This window comes from Hylobates moloch, unplaced genomic scaffold, assembly GCF_009828535.3.
Source record: "Hylobates moloch isolate HMO894 unplaced genomic scaffold, HMol_V3 SCAFFOLD_4, whole genome shotgun sequence".
Classification (NCBI taxonomy): Eukaryota; Metazoa; Chordata; class Mammalia; order Primates; family Hylobatidae; genus Hylobates; species Hylobates moloch.
The window spans coordinates 111581950-111601672 of record NW_026652279.1 but is presented as its reverse complement, the minus strand read 5'-3'; the positions used below and the strand labels follow the sequence as shown (position 1 = coordinate 111601672).

Sequence of the window (19723 nt, the reverse complement as noted above, 5' to 3'; positions counted from 1 at the left end):
TAGAAGCCAGTATTCTTGGGCAGCATGATGAAGGATGTAGCCTAATGAGTTCTGATGCAATCGGCATTAAATAAATGCAGGGCAAGAAGATCTATGTTGTTTCAATACATTAAGATAATGAAGAACCATGGTGGCATGTGAGTAATAACAGAATGCTACTTGTTTCTCACAGTGGGAGACATGAAACTAAACAGGAATGATACATTGACAATAAAGAACATGAAGAGACGGTTCCTGGACACTACAAGAAACCTGTGGTCCCAGCTACTCGAAGACTGAAGTGAGAGGATCACTTGAGCCCAGAAGGTCGATGCTACGGTGAGCCATGATCATGCCACTATACTCCAGCCTAGGTGACAGAGCGAGACTCCATCTCAGAAAAAAAAAAAAAAAAGGAAAGAAGGAAGGAAGGGAAGGAAAGGAAAGGAAGGGAATGAGGGAAGGAAGGGAAGGAGGGAAGGAGGGAGGGAAGAAGGGAGAGAAGGAGGGAGGGAGGGAGGGAGGGGAAGAGGAGAAGGAGGAGAAGGAGAGGAAAGAAGAAAGAAGAAGGAAGGAGGAGGAGGGAAGAGGAGGAGAAGGAAGAAGAAGAAATGAGACAAAGGAGAAGAAAGAAGAAAAAGGAGGAAGAAGAGGAAGGGGAAGAAGAAGAGGAAGCAGAAGCAGCAGCAGCAGCAGCAGCAAGGAGCAGAAGCAGCAGCAGCAGCAGAAGCAACAGCAGCAGAAGCAGCAGCTGAAGAAGCAGCAGAAACAGCAGCTGAAGAAGCAGCAGCTGAAGAAGCAGCAGAAGCAGCAGCAAGAAAGGAGGAGGAGAAGGAGGAAGGGGAGGAGGGGAAGGGGAATGGGGAGGAGGAGGGGGAGGAGGAGGAGGAGGAGGCGGCAGCGGCAAGAGGGGACTGGTCCCAGCAGGGTAGGAATCTTTAGATGGTTATTAAGAAATGGAATGAATAAAATGGAAATTGATGGGGTTGGCTGCACATGGTCGCTCACACTGAATCCCAGCACTTCGGGAGGCTGAGGTAGGAGGATCGTTTGAGCCTAGGAGTTCAAGACTAGCCTTGACAACATAGTGAGACCCCCATCTGTAAAAAATAACAACAATAAAAAGGAAATTGATGGAGTTAAAACAAAGGTCTTAACGTAACACTACCCTGAAGGTTGGGTGAACCAAAGGGAGCCCCTTTTGGTCCTCCAACATTAAACGGCCCCAAACCAGTTTGCTGTATTTCTCCCAGTTTGGAGAAATTTAAAAAGCTAAAAGGCAGAGGTTACAATGAAAAATCTGATCTGAATTTGCCTAGTCAAGCAGACTAACCAAGATAAAGATTAACAAGAGGTCCAGGGTCCCTTGCGTCACCCCTTGGCTGGGTACCCAAAGACTTTTACACAAGAAAGAGTAAATGGTCTGGGGGTGGAGAAGAAAAGCTCCTGAAACTAAAACAAAAATGTAGGGATTGATAGGACTATGAAAGTTGGTATATTTGAACACACTTCATGTGAAGTAGTTGCATTTTTTATCTGATTGTATCATGGGAATGAACATTGTATCTGTGTGGGGGACTGTTTTCCCTACCTGGTACTGTAAAAGAGAAGGCATGTAAATCCTCCCTTCAAGCAATATTAATTGGACATGCTAAGTTGGAACCAGGGAGACTGCCCAGGCCCACACAGTGCAGACTAGAAGCTACAGTGCTGGTAGGGACAAATTCTCCACTTGATAACCCTCTATGGAGCATTTCCTGGAGCTTATGGCAAAAGCCTGTGGGCACCTCCCAGCAACAACTACTGGGACTTTGGACTAGAGAATTTCCACTTGAAGGGCATTTACTGACTCGCAATGAAACATTTACTGAAGCCACCCCTCTGATACCTGAAATAGGCATGCTGTCTCAGATGATGTCAGATAAACATTCTAATGGGGATGGCAGTGCCCAGAAGAGTTCCATGACACAATGGAAATGGTTTATAGAGGATCATGCTACTCAAGGAATGCAGGGAATTTATTTTCCCCTAGGACTGACTCTGGGACTGTGTGAGAAACTGCTGAATTCTACAGTGCCAGCTAAACAACTTTCAACTGACCAAACAAGAGCTTCTTGGTTTATGGATGGCAATTCTAAGGCACAATATGCTAGGAAGAACTGTTCTGTTTCTCAATAAGAGAGACAGAAACTGGCTATGGGAAAGATTTCCTGGTGGGGAGGCCCTGAACATAGCTGGCAAGTGAGACTGATGCTGGCAGCCCTGGGGGACTACAAATGGAATAGGAATCCTTGATAGGAATAGACACTGACTCTAGCGAAGGCTTTGCTTATCCAATGGAAGATGAAAGTGTTCAGAGTGCCATAAAAAAAAAATTTAAAAAGAACAACAGAAGATATTTCAAGGATTTGGATGGCTGACCATCATTTCTTCTTCAGACAAAGGAACACACTGTACAGCCCATAATGCCCAACAATGGGCAGAGAGATATTCTCCTTAGAGTAATAGTTTGATAGATAAGTAGAATGGGCAGTTAAAATATTGGTTGTCTAAAACCAGGGAAGATAAAAGCATGAAAGCCTGGCTTATACTCAACATGAGTGAAACTAGAGTGCTCCTGCTAGATTTTTTCTATGTTTTTCTGGTTGATCTGGGAAAAGGGACTGGGGAGAATGCTGAGATGACTATGCAGTTCTCACCAAGAAAGGAGTACACAGGTAAAATGACGATATATTTTTCTTTCTTCCCAAAATCACCTCAAAAAATTTTTTCTCGGCCGGGCACAGTGGCTCAGCCTGTAATACCAGCACTTTGGGAGGCCGGGGTGGGCGGATCATGAGGTCAGGAGATCGAGACCATCCTGGCTAACCTGGTGAAACCCTGTCTCTACTAAAAATACAAAAAATTAGCCGGGTGTGGCGACGGACGCCTGTAGTCCCAGCCCCTCGGGAGGCTGAGGCAGGAGAACGGCGTGAACCCAGGAGGCGGAGCTTGCAGTGAGCCAAGATGATGCCACTGCACTCCAGCCTGGGTGACAGAGCGAGACTCTGTCTCAAAAAAAAAAAAATTTTCTTCTCTCCCCTACCTGATGCAGTGGTCCCAGGACCATAGCTGCAACTACAAGTGCTATAACAGCAAGGGTGAGTTCTAGGCAAAAAAGCCTATGTTTTTAAAGCTATGTCAAAATTTCTAAGGGCAGATGGGGGTGGATTGTGCCTTCACCCCATCTAGCAAAATTGGGGCTAACAGTGAATGCAGCTATATTGACTGGTGTTGAAAAGAGCTCACTAGTTCTGTACCTATGTAACCTTACCCTATGTGAATGGGAGTGAGATACTTGCTAGACTTGTATTGAGGAGGAGATACTTGCTAGACTTGTATTGCTACCTGCAATCTAGACCAGCATAGTGGTGATTCTAATGTCCCTTCCAAAGGTGAAAAGGTTTGGGTATTAATGGACAGAAGGAAAAATAATAGCTGAGAGTAAATAAATAAATAAACCTGGGCACATTGGCTCATGCCTCTAATCCCGAAACCTTGGGAGATCAAGGCAGGAGGATTGCTTGAGCCCAGGAGTTTAAGACTAGCCTGGGCAACATTGGGAGACCTTATCTCTACAGAAAAAAAAAAAAAAAAAAAAAAGTCGCCAGGCATGGTGGTGCATACCTGTGGTCCCAGCTACTCAGGAAGCTGAGGTGGGAAGATCACTTGAGCCTGGGAGGTTGAAGCTGCAGTAAGCAGAGATCATGCCACTGCACTCCAGCCTATGTGACAGAGCCAGACCCTCTCTCAAATAAATAAATGAGTTATTAAATGAGGAAAATTCAATATCACATTAACAAGTCAAAAGGGTCTCAGGGCAAGAGATGACATTTTCTCTTAGCTCAATTATTCCAGATGCCTGAAAAGGTGAAGCTGTGTATTTACCGATGCCACTTCTGCTTTTGGAACCGGACAATATTGAGAGGAAACGTGTAAACCCAAGTGGCCTCATCCTGGGAGTCATTCAAACAGTATAATGGGCTGGATTGATTATTAATGATTGCGTATGTAGGTATACATAATCATTAATAAAACATATATTTTATGTAAAGGATCCATGGTTGAAAACCAGAGGATGGCGTGTGGTGTTACACTATATATTGGTTTTTGTCCACAGTTCCTGGCTCCAACTCCCATAGCGCTTGTTACAGTTTTTTGTTAGAATATTGGGTGGGTTAGGGCTGAGCACGGTGGATCACACCTGTAATCCCAGCACTTTGGGAAGCCAAGGCAGGTGGATCACTTGAGGTCAGGAGTTCGAGACCAGCCTGGCCAACATGGATAAACCCCATCTGTACTAAAAATACAAAATTAGCTGGGCATGGTGGCATGCACCTGTAATTCCAGTTACTTGGGAGGCTGAGGCAGGAGAATTGCTTGAACCCTGGAGGTGGAGGTTGCAGTGAGCCAAGATTGTGCCACTGCACTCTAGCTTGGGCAACAGAGTGGGACTCCATCTCAAAAAAAAAATTATTATATATATGTGTGTGTGTGTGTGTGTGTTTGTGTATATAATATATATATGGTGGGTTAAGACTCAGGGGCAGGCCTCTGACCTCCCACCCTCCTTCCACTCTAATGTTCCCCAGCCTGTCTGATTATAGATCTTAAGACCTTCTCATGAGAGGGTACCACCCTATACCCTGGGGGAAGGAATGCTGACGTCATGAAGCTTCCGTAACAACCCAAGAGGACAAGGTTCAGTGAGTTTCTGGATAGCTGGAAGTTTCTGGAGGGTGGTGCATCCAGGGAGGTGCATCCATAGAAGCTCTGCATCCCTTCCCGCATACCTTGCCCTACCTGTCTCTTCATATGTATTTTTTGTAATATCCTTTATAATAAACAAGTAAATGTAACAACAAAACAAAAAACAACACAATTTTCTCATATTATAGTTCTAGAGTTTAGAAGTCTAAGGTGGGTCTGAGAGGCTGTGTCAAAGGCATTTGAACCAGAGCAACTCCATCTTGAATAGGGGCTGGGTAAATGAGGCTGAAACCTACTGGACTACATTCCCAGACAGGCATTCTAAGTCACAGGATGAGATAGGAGGTTGGCACAAGATACAGGTCATAAAGGTCTTGCTAATAAAACAGGTTGCAGTAAAGAAGCCAGCTAAAACCTACCAACACCAAGATGGCAACAAGAGTGACCTTTGGTCATCCTCACTGCTACACTCCCACCAGTGCCATGACAGTTTACAAATGCCATGGCAACATCCAGAAGTTATCCTATATGGTCTAAAAAGGGGAGGCATGAATAATCCACCCCTTGTTTAACATATAATCAAGAAATAACTATAAAAATGGGCAGCCATTCTTCATTCCTTTACTTTCTTTTTGAGATGGAGTCTCACTCTGTCAACCAGGCTGGAGTGCAGTGGTGCAATCTCAGCTCACTGCAGCCTCCACCTCCCAGGTTCAAGTGATTCTCCTGCCTCAACCTCCCAAGTAGCTGGGACTACAGGCATACACCACCATGCCCAGCTAATTTTTGTATTTTTAGTAGAGACGGGGTTTCACAATGTTGCCCAGTCTGGTCTGGAACTCCTAACCCCAAAGTGATCCACCCACCTTGGCCTCCCAAAGTGTTGGGATTACAGGAATGAGCCATCACGCCCAGCCGAGGTGGGTGGATCACCTGAGGTCAGGAGTTCGAGACCAGCCTGGTCAAAATGGTGAAACCCCATTTCTACTAAAAATACAAAATTAGCCAGGCGTGATGGCTCATGCCTGTACTCCCAGCTACTTGGGAGGCTGAGGCAGAAGAATCACTTGAACCTGGGAGGCAGAGGCTGCAGTGAGCCAAGATCACGCCATTGCACTCTAGCCTGGGCAATAAGAGTTAAACTCTGTCTCAAAAAAAAAAAAAAAAAAAAAATCTCATAATGTTTTAAGAAAGTTTACAAATTTGCAAATTTGTGTTGGGCCACATTCAAAGCCATCCTGGGCCACATGCAGTCTGTGGGCCACAGGTTGGACAAGCTTGTTCTAGAGGCTATCCACATTCCTTGTTCCACAACACTCCAACCCCTGCTTCCATCATTACATATCTGATTACCCTACCTCCCTCTTATAAGGACCCTTGTGATTGATTATATTGGGCTCACCAGGAATAATCTGAGATAATCTCCCCATCTCAAGATTCTTGACTTAATCATATCTGCAAAGTCCCTTTTGCCATATATTCACAGGTTCTGTGGTTTAAGATGTGGAGATCTTTGGGGGTCATTATTCTGCCTAACAGGTGTGAATAATTATATTTTTTACCCCAATTTTTTTTTTTTAAGACAGAGTCTCACTCTGTTGCCAGGCTGGAGTGCAGTGGCACGATCTTGGCTCACTGCAATCTCCACCTCCCTGGTTCAACTGATTCCCCTGCCTCAGCCTCCTGAGTAGCTGGGATTACAGATGCCCGCCACCACTCCCAGCTAATTTTTTATATTTTAGTAGAGACAAGGTTACACCATGTAGGTCAGGATGGTCTCAATCTCCTGACCTGGTGATCTACCTGCCTCGGCCTCCCAAAGTGCTGGGATTACAGGCATGAGCCACTGCACCCGGCCTTACCCCAATTTTTAAATAAGAAAAAAAAATAAATCTATGAATAATAGATAATAGATTTAAAAACTGTGCAATGATAATGAAAAATAATTTGAAATTTGAATGCCTTCTCTAAGCTTGTCAAAGGAAGTTATTTTAAAAGACTTGGTTCACTATTTGACATTATTGTAGAATTTTTTGGTTCAATGAAAAATTAAACACTGAAGTTAAAATATTGTAAAATTATATGACATATCTTTTCAATATATTGAAAAGTTAAATGAGCTCTTTTGTAAGTGCCAGAAAATGAGAATAATCTCATTAAAGTGAAAGATATTATCATGGAATTAATTAGTAAATTTACATTATTTTAAAATAACCTTTTTCTTCAAGATTTTTAAATTTCACCCATCACCTGAGCATTGTACACTGTACCCAATGTGTAGCCTTTTATCTCTCACCCCTCTCTCACCCTTTCCCCTGAGTCCCCGAAGTCCATTTTATCATTTTTTATGTTTTTGCGTCCTCATAGCTTAGCTCCCACCTATGAGTGAAAACATACAATGTTTGGTTTTCCAGTCCTGAGTTATTTCACTTAGAATAATGGTCTCCAATTCCATCCAGGTTGCTATAAATGCCATTATTTCATTCCTTTTTATGGCCGAGTAGTATTCTATGGTGCATATATGTACATTTTCTTTATCCAATTGTTGATTGATGGGCATTTGGGCTGGTTCCATATTTTTGCAATTGTGAATTGTGCTGCTATAAACAGGCATGTGCAAGTGTCTTTTTCTTGTAGTGACTTCTTTTCCTCTGTGTAGATACCCAGGAGTGGGACTGCTGGATCAAATGGTAGATCTATTTTTAGTTCTGTAAGGAATCTCCACACCGTTTTCCACAGTGGCTGTACTAGTTTACATTCCCACCAACAGTGTAAAAGTGCTCCCTTTTCACCACATCCATCTTTTTGATGGGACTGTTTGTTTATTTTCTTGCTGATTTGTTTGAGTTCATTGTAGATTCTAGATATTAGTCTTTTGTTGGATGTATAGATGGTGAAAATTATCTCCCATTCTGTGGGTTGTCCATTTATTCTTCTAATTATTTTTGTTGTACGAAGCTTTTTAGTTTAATTAAGTTCCATCTATTTATCTTTGTTTTTGTTGCATTTGCTTTTAGGTTCTTGGTCATGAAGTCTTCGCCTAAGTCAATGTCTACAAGGGTTTTTCTGATATTCTCTTCTAGAATTTTTATGGTTTCAGGTCTTAGATTTAAGTCTTTCATCCATCTTGAGTTGACTTTTGTATAAGGTGAGAGATGAGGATCTAGTTTCATGCTTCTACATGTGGCTTGCCAATTATCCCAGCATCATTTGTTCAATAGGGTGTCCTTTCCCCACTTTATGTTTTTGTTTGCTTTGCCAAAGGTCAGTTGGCTATAAATATTTGGCTTTGTTTCTAGGTTCTCTATTCTGTTCCATTGGTCTATGTGCCTGTTTTTTTGTTTCTTCAAACGGAGTCTTGCTCTGTTGCCCAGGCTGGAGTGCAATGGTGTGATCTTGGCTCACTGCAACCACCGCCTCCTGGGTTCAAGCAATTCTCCTGTCTCAGCCTCCTGAGTAGCTGGGATTATAGGCACGCGCCACCATGCCTGCCTAATTTTTTATGTTTTTAGTAGAGATGGGGTTTCGCCATGTTGGCCAGACTGGTCTCGAACTCCTGACCTAGGTGATCTGCCCACCTCGGCCTCCCAAAGTGCTGGGATTACAGGTGTGAGCCATCACACCTGGCCTATGTGCCTGTTTTTATACCAGTACCATGCTGTTTTTGCTGACTATGGCCTTATAGTATAGTTTGAAATCAGGTAATGTGATGCCTCCAGATTTGTTCTTTTTGCTTAGTCTTGCTTTGCCTATGCAGGCTCTTTTTTTGGTTCCATACAAATTTTAGGATTGTTTTTTCTAGTTCTGTGAAGAAGGATGGTGGTATTGATGGGAATTGCATTGCATTTGTAGAGTGCTTTTGGCAGTATGGTCATTTTCCCAATATTCCACCCATCCATGAGCATGGGATGTGTTTCCATTTGTTTGTGTCATCTATGGTTTCTTTCAGCAGTGTTTTGTAGTTTTCCTTGTAGAGGTCTTTCACCTCTTTGGTTAAGTATATTCTTAGGTATGTGATTTTTTTGCAGCTATTATAAAAGGGGTTGAGTTCTTGATTTGATTCTCAGCTTGGTCGCTGTTGTTGTATAGCTACTGATTTGTGTACATTAATTTTGTATCCTGAAACTTTGCTGAAGGAGCTTTTTGGATGAGTCTTTAAGGTTTTCTAGGTATACAGTCATCAGCAAACAGTGATAGTTTGACTTCCTCTTTACCAATTTGGATGCCCTTTATTTCTTTCTCTTGTCTGATTGCTCTGGCTAGGACTCTATCATTTTAGAAAGTTTATTTTGCAGGCCAGGTATGGTAACTTAAACCTGTAATCCCAGCACTTTGGGAGGCCACGGTGGGCAGATCATTTGAGGTCAGGAGTTGGAGACCAACCTGGCCAACATGGCAAAACCCCATCTCTACTAAAAATACAAAAATTGGTCAGGTGTGGTGGTGCATGCCTGTAGTCCTAGCTACTAGGGAGGCTGAGGCAGGAGAATTGCCTGAACCCAGGAGGCAGAGGTTGCAGTGAGCCGAGATCATGCCATTGCACTCTAGTCTGGGCAACAGAGCGAGACTCCGTCTCAAAATTGCCAAAGTTAAGGACGCACTGATCACACAGCCTCAGGAGGTCCTGATGATATGTGCCCAAGTGGTCAGGGCACAGCTTGGTTTTATATATTTTAGGGAGACATGAGACATCAATCAAATACATTTAAGATATACACTGGTTCGGTCCAGAAAGGCAGGACAACTCCAAGGGTGGGGGGTCCAGTTACATGTAGATTAAAAAATTTTCGGATTGGCAATTGGTTGCAAGAGTTACTATGAATAGAAAGGACTGTCTGGGTTACATAAGAGGTTGTGGAGACCAAAGTTTTATCATGTAGATGAAGCCTCCAGGTAGCAGGTTTCAGAATAGATTGTAAATGTTTCTTATCAGACTTAAGGTCTGTGTCGATGTTAATGCTGGTCAGCTTTTCCTGAATTCCAAACGGGAGAAGGGCATAATGATGCATGTCTGATCCCCCTCTTCCCATCATGGCATAAACCAGTTTTTCAGGCTAACTTTGGAGTGCTCTGGCTGAGAAGAGGGAGTCCATTCAGACAGCTGGGGGAAGAAGGGGGTCTTAGAATTTTATTTTTGATTTACACATTTAAAGATTTTTACAAACTTAAAATACTGAAGTGGGTGATTTATACATTTGAAATGAACATGGACCATGTTAGCTAACTCTGTAGGGATCCTTAAAACAAATAAAATACTAAAAAATAAAAATAAAAAAAAGATTTTGAGGTCATAAAACAATTTTTTTTTCTTTTTCTTTGAGACAGAATCTCGCTCTGTCACCCAGGCTGGAGTGCAGTGGCGCCATCTTGGCTCACTGCAACCTCCGCCTCCTGGGTTCACACCATTCTCCTGCCTCAGCCTCCTGAGTAGCTAGGACTACAGGTGTGTGCCACCACGCCTGGCTAATTTTTTGTATATTTAGTAGATATGGGGTTTCACTATATTGGCCAGGATAGTCTTGATCTCGTGACCTTGTGATCTACCTGCCTCGGCCTCTCAAAGTGCTGGGATTACAGGCGTGAGCCACTGCACCTGGATGGCTTTACTACTGGCTTTTACAAAAGTAGCTATAAAATGAATAGTCAGTAGAAAAACTCCCAGTAGTATTTCCAACCATAAATCATCCATACAGGTATTTTCAAAATCTTGGTATGATTTCTGACTATCCCTATTTACAAAGATTAAACTAAGCATGATTATTCTTTGTAGTCAAAATCTTTGTTAATTCAAGTTATAAAAAGTCTTGTATAATTTTCAACAAGGGTGGCAAAACAATTGAACAGGGGAACGAATAGTCCTTTCAACAACTGGTGCAGAGATGATTGGATATCTATGTGCAAAAGAATGAAGTTGAACTCCTTCTTCACACCATATACAAAAATTAACTCAAAATGTACCAAAGACTTAACTGTAAGAACTAAAAGCATGTAATTCTTAGAAGAAAACAGAGGAGTAAATCTTTCTGATCTTGGATTAAACAATGGTTTCTTAGATATAACGCTGATTAGTCAGGGTTCTCCAAAGAAAAAAACTAATAAAATACATACAGACATATAAGAGGAGATTTACTATGGGAATTGGCTCACTCAATTATGAAGACTGAGAAGTCCCACAATATGCTGTGCGCAATCTGGAGACCTAGGAAAGCTGGTGGTGTAATTCAGTTCAAATCTGAAAACCTGAGAACCAGGGGAGTCACTGGTGTGGCTTCCAATCCAAGGCCCAAGGCCTGAGCCCTGAGGAGGGGGAGTGTGCTGGTGTAAGTCTCCAAGGTCAAAGGCCCAATGATGGCTGAAGGAAGATGATGGCATACCAGAAGGGGGAAAGGGAATTTGCTCTTCCTTCACCTTTTTGTTCTATTTGAGCCCTCAATGTATTGAATAATGCCTACTCATATGGGTGAGGGCACATCAACTTTCTCAGTTTACTGATTTTTTTTTTTTTTTTTGACAGAGTCTCACTATGTCACCCAGGCTGGAGGGCAGTAGCGTGATCTCACCTCACTGCAAACTCCACCTCCCAGGTTCAAGTGATTCTCCTGCCTCAGCCTCCCGAGTAGCTGGGATTACAGGCATGCACCACCATGTCCAGCTAATTTTTTTGTATTTTTAGTAGAGACAGGGTCTCGCCATGTTGGCCAGGCTGGTCTTGAACTCCTGGCCTCAAGTGATCCACCTGCCTCAGCCTCCCAAAGTGCTGGGATTACAGGCATCCACCACCACATCTAGCTATTTTTTTTTTTTTTTTTGTATTTTTAATAGAGACAAGGTCTCGCCATGTTGGCCAGGCTGGTCTTGAACTCCTGGCCTTAAGTGATCCACCTGCCTCAGCCTCCCAAAGTGCTGGGATTACAGGTGTGAGCCACCATGCCTGGCTCAGTCGACTGATTTAAATGCTGATCTTTCATTTAAACACCCTCACAGAAATACCCAGAAATAATGTTTACCAGCTATCGGGGCATCCCTTAACCCAGTCAAGTTGGCACATAAAACTAACCATCACAAGTACCAAAAGCACAGGTGACCAAAAAAAACAGATAAATAAATCTCTGTCAAAATTAATTTTTGTGCTTCAAAGGCAAGAAAGTAAAAAGACACCTCATGGAATGGGAGAAAATATTTGCAAATTATTTATCTGATAAGTGGCTTATATCTAGAATATATCAAGACTCTTACAACTCAAGAACAACAATAACAAAAATATCCCAATTTAAAAATGGACAAAGGATCTGAATAGGTATTGCTCCAAAAAAGATATACAAATCGCCACTAAGCACAGGAAAACATGCTCAGCATTGTGTGTCAATAGGGAAATGCAAATCAAAAAGATAATGAGATAACACTTCATACCTACCAGGATGGCTAAAATAAAAAAGACAGACGATAACAAGTGCTGACAAGAATGTAGAGAAATTAGAACTCTTGTACATTGCTGGTGGGATTGTAAAATGGCACAGCCACTTTGAAAAATAGTTTGTCAGTTCTTCAAACAATAGAGTCATTATTCAATCCAGTAATTTTGCTTCTAGATATACAATGAAGAGAATTTAAAACATATGTTCACTCAAAAACCTTGCAGCATTACTCATAATTGCCAAATAGTAGCAACAACCCAAATGTCCATCAACAAATATATGGATGAACAAAATATGGTATATCCATATGGTAGAATATTATTATTATTATTATTTATTTATTTATTTATTTTTTTTGAGACAGAGTCTCGCTCTGTTGCCCAGGCTGGAGTGCAGTGGCGCAATCTCGGCTCACTGCAAGCTCCGCCTCCCGGGTTCACGCCATTCTCCTGCCTCAGCCTCTCCGAGTAGCTGGGACTACAGGCGCCCGCCACCACACCCGGCTAATTTTTTTGGTATTTTTAGTAGAGACAGGGTTTCACCGTGGTCTTGATCTCCTGACCTCGTGATCCGCCCGCCTCGGCCTCCCAAAGTGCTGGGATTACAAGTGTGAGCCACTGCGCCCGGCCAGTAGAATATTATTTAACCATAAAAAGGAATAAAGTATTAGGAAGGAATAGATACTATAACATGGATGAACCCTGAAAACATCATATTAAGTGAAAGAAGTTAGATAATGGAAAAGACCATATACTGTACAATTCCAATTATATGAAATGTTCAGAATAGGTAAACCCATAGAGTCAGAAAGTAACTTAGTGGTTTTCAGGGGCTGGAGTAGGGAGGAATCGAAAGTAGCTGCTAGTAATATGAAGTTTATTTTTGGGGGTGATGGCAATTGTACAACTCAGTGATATTCTATAAACCAATGGTTCATTCTATAACCATTAAACATATACTTTAAAAGGTTGAATTCTATGATATGTGAATTATATCTCAATAAAACTGTTATTTTTTTAAAATCTGTGGCTGGGCACGGTGGCTCATGCCTGTAATCCCAGCACTTTGGGAGGCTGAGGCAGGAGGATCACTTGAGGCCAGGAGTTAAAGACCAGCCTAGGCAACAAAATGAGACCCCCCATCTCTACAAAAAATTTAAAAAATTAGCTAGGCGTGGTGGCAGGCACCTTAGTCCCAGCTACTTGGGAGGCTGAGGCAGGAGGACAGCTTGAGTCCAGGAGTTCAAAGTTGCAGTGAGCTATGACTGTACCACTGTACTCCAGCCAGGGTGACAAAGTGAGACCCCATCTCTTAAAAAAAAAAATTGTTTATAGAATTCCTTTATACAGCAACCTGCCCTAGTGCATTTAATGTGAAAATGTTTTTCTAAGAATTCAGTTTACATACTACTTTCTGGGTTGTAGATGAAATGAGGTGTAATTAGAATGTATTTACTTGGCCGGGTGTGTTGGCTTACGCTTGTAATCCCAGCACTTTGGGAGGCCGAGGCGGGTGGATCACGAGGTCAAGAGATCGAGACCATCCTGGCCAACATGGTAAAACCCTGTCTCTACTAAAAATACAAAAATTAGCTGGTCGTGGTGGCATGCACCTGTAGTCTCAGCTACTCGAGAGGCTGAGGTGGGAGAATCACTTGAACCTGGGAGGCGGAGGTTGCGGCAAGCCGATATTGGGCCACTGCACTCTAGCTTGGCAACAGGGCGAGACTCCATCTCAAAAAAACAAAACAAAACAAAAAAACGTATTTACTTATTTGGGGGGCTTCGTTCATTTGTTGTTTTTATAAATATTTACCGAGTGCTCACTATATAGCAGACATCAGTGAATTAAGAACATATAAAATGGAATTTTCCTTTTTTTCCTAAGAAATTGGAAAAATTAAAGTATCTTCCTAAATTCTCTCTTCCTTTCCAAGGCTTCACATATTATTTTTTAAGAATGTATTACATGTTTGATGTGGACTGATATCTGCATTAGATGTAAGACATGGTATCTACAAACAGGAAGTTTACCTTCTTAAGAAGGGATGTAAAATAATTCTTAAAGCATTTGGGCCGGGCGCGGTGGCTCACGCCTGTAATCCCAGCACTTTGGGAGGCCGAGGCGGGCGGATCATGAGGTCAGGAGATCGAGATCATCCTGGCTAACACGGTGAAACCCCGTCTCTACTAAAAATAGAAAAAAAAAATAGCCAGGTATGGTGGCAGGCACCTATAGTCCCAGCTACTCGGGAGGCTGAGGCAGGAGAATGGCATGAACCTGGGAAGCGGAGCTTGCAGTGAGCCGAATCGCGCTGCTGCACTCCAACCTGGGCGACAGAGTGAGACTCCGTCTCAAAAAAAAAAAAGGATTTGGTTAAAAGTTTGGAATAGCTAAAAATAAGAAAAAAGTATTTTAATTATACTCAATTCTTTGCAAATCTATTCTGCTACACTAAAGTTCTCTTGGCCATAAACATATCCCTGGAGCTTCTTCTCACTAACTCTTGGTATTTCAAAGTTATTTCACGTTTTTGTTCTTGTTTACAAATGGGGTCTTGCTACACTGCCTAGGCTGGAGTGCAGTGGCTATTCCCAGGTGCCATCATAGCTCACTACAGCTTTGAATCCTTGGGCTCAAGTGATTCTCCCACCTCAGCCTCCCAAGTACCTGGGACTACACACATGTACTATCGTACCCAACTCTCACAGGGTTTTTTTTTGTGTGTTTTTTTGAGCATTTTTCAAACAATCCAGAGTTTCATAAATTTTCACCAACAATTTTAAGTAGTCCCACGTTCCCTATGACTCAGGTTACAGAATCTGTAAAGCATAGTGGCCTAGCAGTTGTCCCCGGAACTATACTAATTCTATCCAGCACCATATCTACAACCATAGACACACTTGCTTTAACAGAAGTATAGCAGTTCTTTCTCAACACAAAAGCCAGGTTTCTGACAGTCCCTGGGATATTCATCTGCAGGGCCATTATTGAGAAAATAGGTTTGAAGGGATTGTCACTATAGGTGGAGCCTTTTGAAAAACTTTACAAATACTTTTACATTCACAAAAATAAAATTATAGAGACTAAATGGCATTGTATCTATCCTAAATTAGCAATGTTGGGTACATTTTAATAATCCATGTGACCTTCCTTGTTACTAGAAATATTTTAGGGTCTTTCTCACAATTTCAACAAAATATTTATAATTTTGTTTTGTTGCAGATATTATATATACCCAGAAGTGTTTTTTCTTCTGTCCGGTCCTTTCTGCAAATGTCGAGTGCTTTTTTACTTTATAATCTGGAGATGGTGACTTCTTGCTCCTTGGCCCCTACTGTACTTCAAAGACACAGAATCACTTGAATGCTTGAGATGCTTTGGGAAGCTTTTATTTGAACTATTTGGCACAGCTAATTGTTTTCCAGCCTTTCTCCCATAATACCAGATTATGTAGCCTTATCTTTGGCCATGAAAACTTTGGACACACTTCTCATCAGCCCTTTCTACAAAGTCACAGGTTTAAATGCCGTCCTATTAATAAGGAGCATAGATCCAAGGACTAACTTTACTTGTCCTCATCTTCCTTTATTTCTTTTGAAAATGCAAAAAACTACTTTGGTTTTGACCTTTGCTTTGTCTCCCTTTTGTATCCTCAGTATCTATCTTCACTAATTATTGCCACAGTAGTACTTAGAACCTAAATTGGCAAGGAAAATGTATTTAGAAATACACTAGGGTACTTGCATTTTGAGTAAGAGAACTTGAGGTTGGGCAGGGATCACAGAAATCCCCTTGGTTTATGACAGTCTGCTTTATTTTCCATGGAAGGTAAGCAGAATAAGGTACAGTTCTTCTAGGTTGGAAGTTTTTGGTAAATCACATTTTCTATTCTCTGAGACCTTTTTTATGTAGCACTTGCTATTGCTTTTTCTTCTTTTTAAATATTAAAAAAATTGTTCTGCTTTCTATTTTTATTTCTTTTGTACCTTTTTCAAATTCCTTTATTTTACCCCAGCTTCTTTTTCTTCCTAATGCCAAATCTCTGCATCTTCCAAGTCTCCATCTTGGCTTACCTGTCTTAGCAATTAAAAGTACTATGTTGGCCAGGCTGGTCTCAAACTCCTGACTTCAGGTGATCTGCCCTCCTCGGCCTCCCAAAGTGCATTTCTACTAAAAATACAAAAATTAGCTGGTGGTAGTGGCGGGCGTCTGTAATCCCAGCTACTCAGGAGGCTGAGGCAGGAGAATCTATTAATCCCAGGAGACAGAGGCTGCAGTGAACCGAGATTGCACCGTTGCACTCCAGCCTGGGCGACAAGAGTGAGACTCTGTCTCAAAAAAAAAAAAAAAAAAAAAGTACTAAATAGGCCAGGCAGGGTGGCTCATGCCTATAATCCCAGCGCTTCGGGAGGCCAAGGTGGGTGGATCCCTTGAGCCTAGGAGTTCAAGACCAGCCTGGGCAACACAGTGAAACCCCATCTCTATAAAAAACACAAAAAAATAGCCAGGCGTGGTGGTGCCATTGCACTCCAGCCTGGGCAACAGAGTGAGACCCTGTCTCAAAAAAGAAAAAGAAAAAAAAAGTACTAAATATCCTTTATCTCCGATAGAGACAGCCTGTTAAGGACAAACCTTCAAAATATTAATATTCAAAGGCACCACTAACAGAACCAACTAATGGCAGTCTGTTGCAGTTACAAGGTTCACGTTATTTTCCTTATTTATTTTTGGTTGTTCAATCTAGGTAATATAACTTATAATTCAGGAAATCCAGATTAAATGAGCACAATTCATGCCAAGTAAATTTAAATGTCAGTCTCTGAGGTAAGGGGATAGAAGGAGACAAATACAAATTAGGAATGTATATTCATTTATTATTTTATTATATATTTTTTGAGACGGAGTCTCGCTCTGTTGCCCAAGCTGGAGTGCAATGGCACGATCTTGGTTCACTGCAACCTCCGCCTCTGGGTTCAAGCGATTCTCCTGCCTCAGCCTCTCAAGTAGCTGGGATTACAGGCGCACACCACCACGCCTGGCTAATTTTTTTGTTGTTGTTTTTAGTAGAGACAGGGTTTCACCATGTTGCCCAGGCTGGTTTTGAACTCCTGAGCTCAGGCAATCCACCTGCCTCGGCCTCCCAAAGTGCTGGGATTACAGGCGTGAACCACCGCACCAGACCTAGGAATGTATTTTTAAATGTAACACCCTAGGAGGCAGTTTGCAGAGTGGTTAAGAACACAGACCTTAGAGCCAGAATGTCTATTTGAATTCAGCTTCATCCTTCATTGACTGTGCAACTTTTGAGTACATTTCTTATTTTTTCTTCAGCCTCCTCATCTGTAAAGTGGAGGATAGTTTTTCCCTCACATGGTTGTTACAAAGACTAAATTAGTTTATTTTAAAAAACACTTAGAACAGTGCCTAGCAATAATAAGCACCACATAAATGTCTATTACTATTAGTTACTCAAAATAATAATAATGAATTGGTCAAGGCTCCAGAAATATGTCAGTTTTTAGAAAAATGAGTTTTTGTTAATGTTTCTGATTTTTAAAAAGATCACAAATGTGGTTTGGATTAGTCTAAGGAAAAATGTTTTGTTTAATAACTGATTAATGAGTTTTTAAGAACTCATTTTGTACAACCCAGTACAGAATGGGAAATTCACTAACAGAAGACGTCCAGCTGGCATAAAAAACATTAAAGAAAATCTTAAGCATAATGTTAATCTCAACTCTGAAACACAGCTTTACATTATTGTTCTCAGTTCTCAAGTTCCTGGCATGTCTTGGAAGCAGACAGACTTTTTTTGAAGTAGTCATTCTTTCTTACTGCTTTTGACTTAGATAAATGACCTTGAGAAGCTATTTTTGGCTTTGTGATTGTTATTTAAAGCGATAGCTGTGAAAGAGTGTCAAAACATCTTTAACGTTGTGCTTTTCAAAAAGAGAGGATAATTCCTTTGAAAGTAATAATGAATGGATATTAGAATCCCAGATATCAGAAGGAAAAGTGAGCTCATGGATGGTGTTAATCTGCCAAGACAGGGAAGTCTGTTTCGGGAGCTAACCAGTTTTGCTAACTTCATTCTGCTGAGCACACTCGAGTTGCTAGGATGGGGGCAAAGTGCACCGGGCAGTGCCCCAGCAAATTACTTTTCCAGCCAGGAAAGACTATGGCCCTTCTGCCTCTCTATAGTAATGTCCAATTCACGGCCATTTAGTGTCTGGCTTTTCATTGAAGATGTGACTGACTTGAATGGCCTAAATGTTTATTACATATATAATACATGTACTTCTTTTAATAATATTTCTGAACAACATTTTTACTTTATAACAACTAATTTTATTATATTTTATTGTCTATACATGCGTTATGGCAGCTTATATCCAACGTGGAGATAAATGAAACACACAAAAATGGGCAAATCTGCATTTTGAACTGACAGCATGTTTAAGAGGATTATAGCATTAATTACAAGAGAAAGAATTTGAGAGGCAGTGTTAAAGCAAACTAAATATGGCCTGAGAAGGACTCTGTACTTCTGTATTTGAGTCCTTGTGTACGACCTGTAACCTAGGTTAATAGGCAGACAAGCTTGAAAACCTAATTTAGGAGTATGCACCTGTAACAATAGCTGAGTCTTGGCCAATCCCAGCGGCCATACTTCAACCAGTCATACACTGCTGATTGTTCAAACTGTGTTCAAGTAAGGCAAATGCCCACCTGTAACCATTGCAGCTGTTTCTGTACCTCACTGCCGATTTCTGTATGTCACTTCCCTCTTTTTGTCTAAAAATTTGTTCTGACCACGAGGCATCCCTGGAGTCTCTCTGAATCTGCTGTGATTCTAGCGGCTGCCCAGTCATTCACTGCTCAGTTTAACTCCTTTAAATTTAGTTCAGCTGAAGTTTTTCTTTTAACAGGAATCAGACTAGTAAGCCTTGAATCCTACCTGTTTATCTCCTGCTCATCTGAAGTTGTAAAGTTTAGTACCTCTAGGCCTATTTCTTCACCTATAAAATGGGGACAATATTGACCTTGAAATCTTGAAATAATTCAACTAGATATATATATATATGAATGGTAGAAAAATTCTGTCTCTCCAATATTTTGTTAAAATTCTCACCCCCTGCCCCGCCCCCAGCACTTCCCGTGGGGTAAAAAAAAAAAAAAAATCAAAGCACTTATTTCCCAGCATAACGATGAAGGTTTGTCGTAAAAGAAAATTTCTTGTGTGAAATGATTACCAAGAAAGTACTGTATACGCAGTGGGGGAAAGGACCAACCCTCAATCAGTTTAATCATCACCTTGGTTATTAAATTCTATGGTAACTTAATTTCAACGTACAAAACTTTCCCTTAGTATTGTAATGAAAAAAACCATTTGTATAGACAATAAAGAGAACCAGGAACCTGAAAATTCCCCTCATTGCATAGATAGAAATCCTCCTTAAAAAACATTTGTAACTCGGGTCACTAAAAGTTACGCATGGGAACTCATTATTTAAGTAGTGGGCATTTTATGTCCAGTTTCCCAGGACTTGATGATCCATCCCTAGGGAAGCCTTCAG

At 41.3% G+C, this 19723-nt stretch overlaps 1 long non-coding RNA gene across 2 annotated transcripts in view; it reads left to right on the top strand.

Annotated features, from left to right (window-relative positions):
• The window catches only part of LOC116467283 (uncharacterized), a 38921-nt gene extending 22662 nt beyond the window's left edge, over window positions 1-16259 (top strand). The window contains exons 3-4 of one of the 2 annotated variants that reach the window (XR_009213266.1): window positions 173-318; window positions 15369-16259. This is a non-coding gene — a long non-coding RNA (uncharacterized LOC116467283). Of the gene's footprint in view, window positions 1-172; window positions 361-15368 lie in introns of those variants that run through there. The other variant, XR_004247752.2, reaches the window with a different exon arrangement.
• Window positions 16260-19723: the final 3464 nt, after the last annotated feature.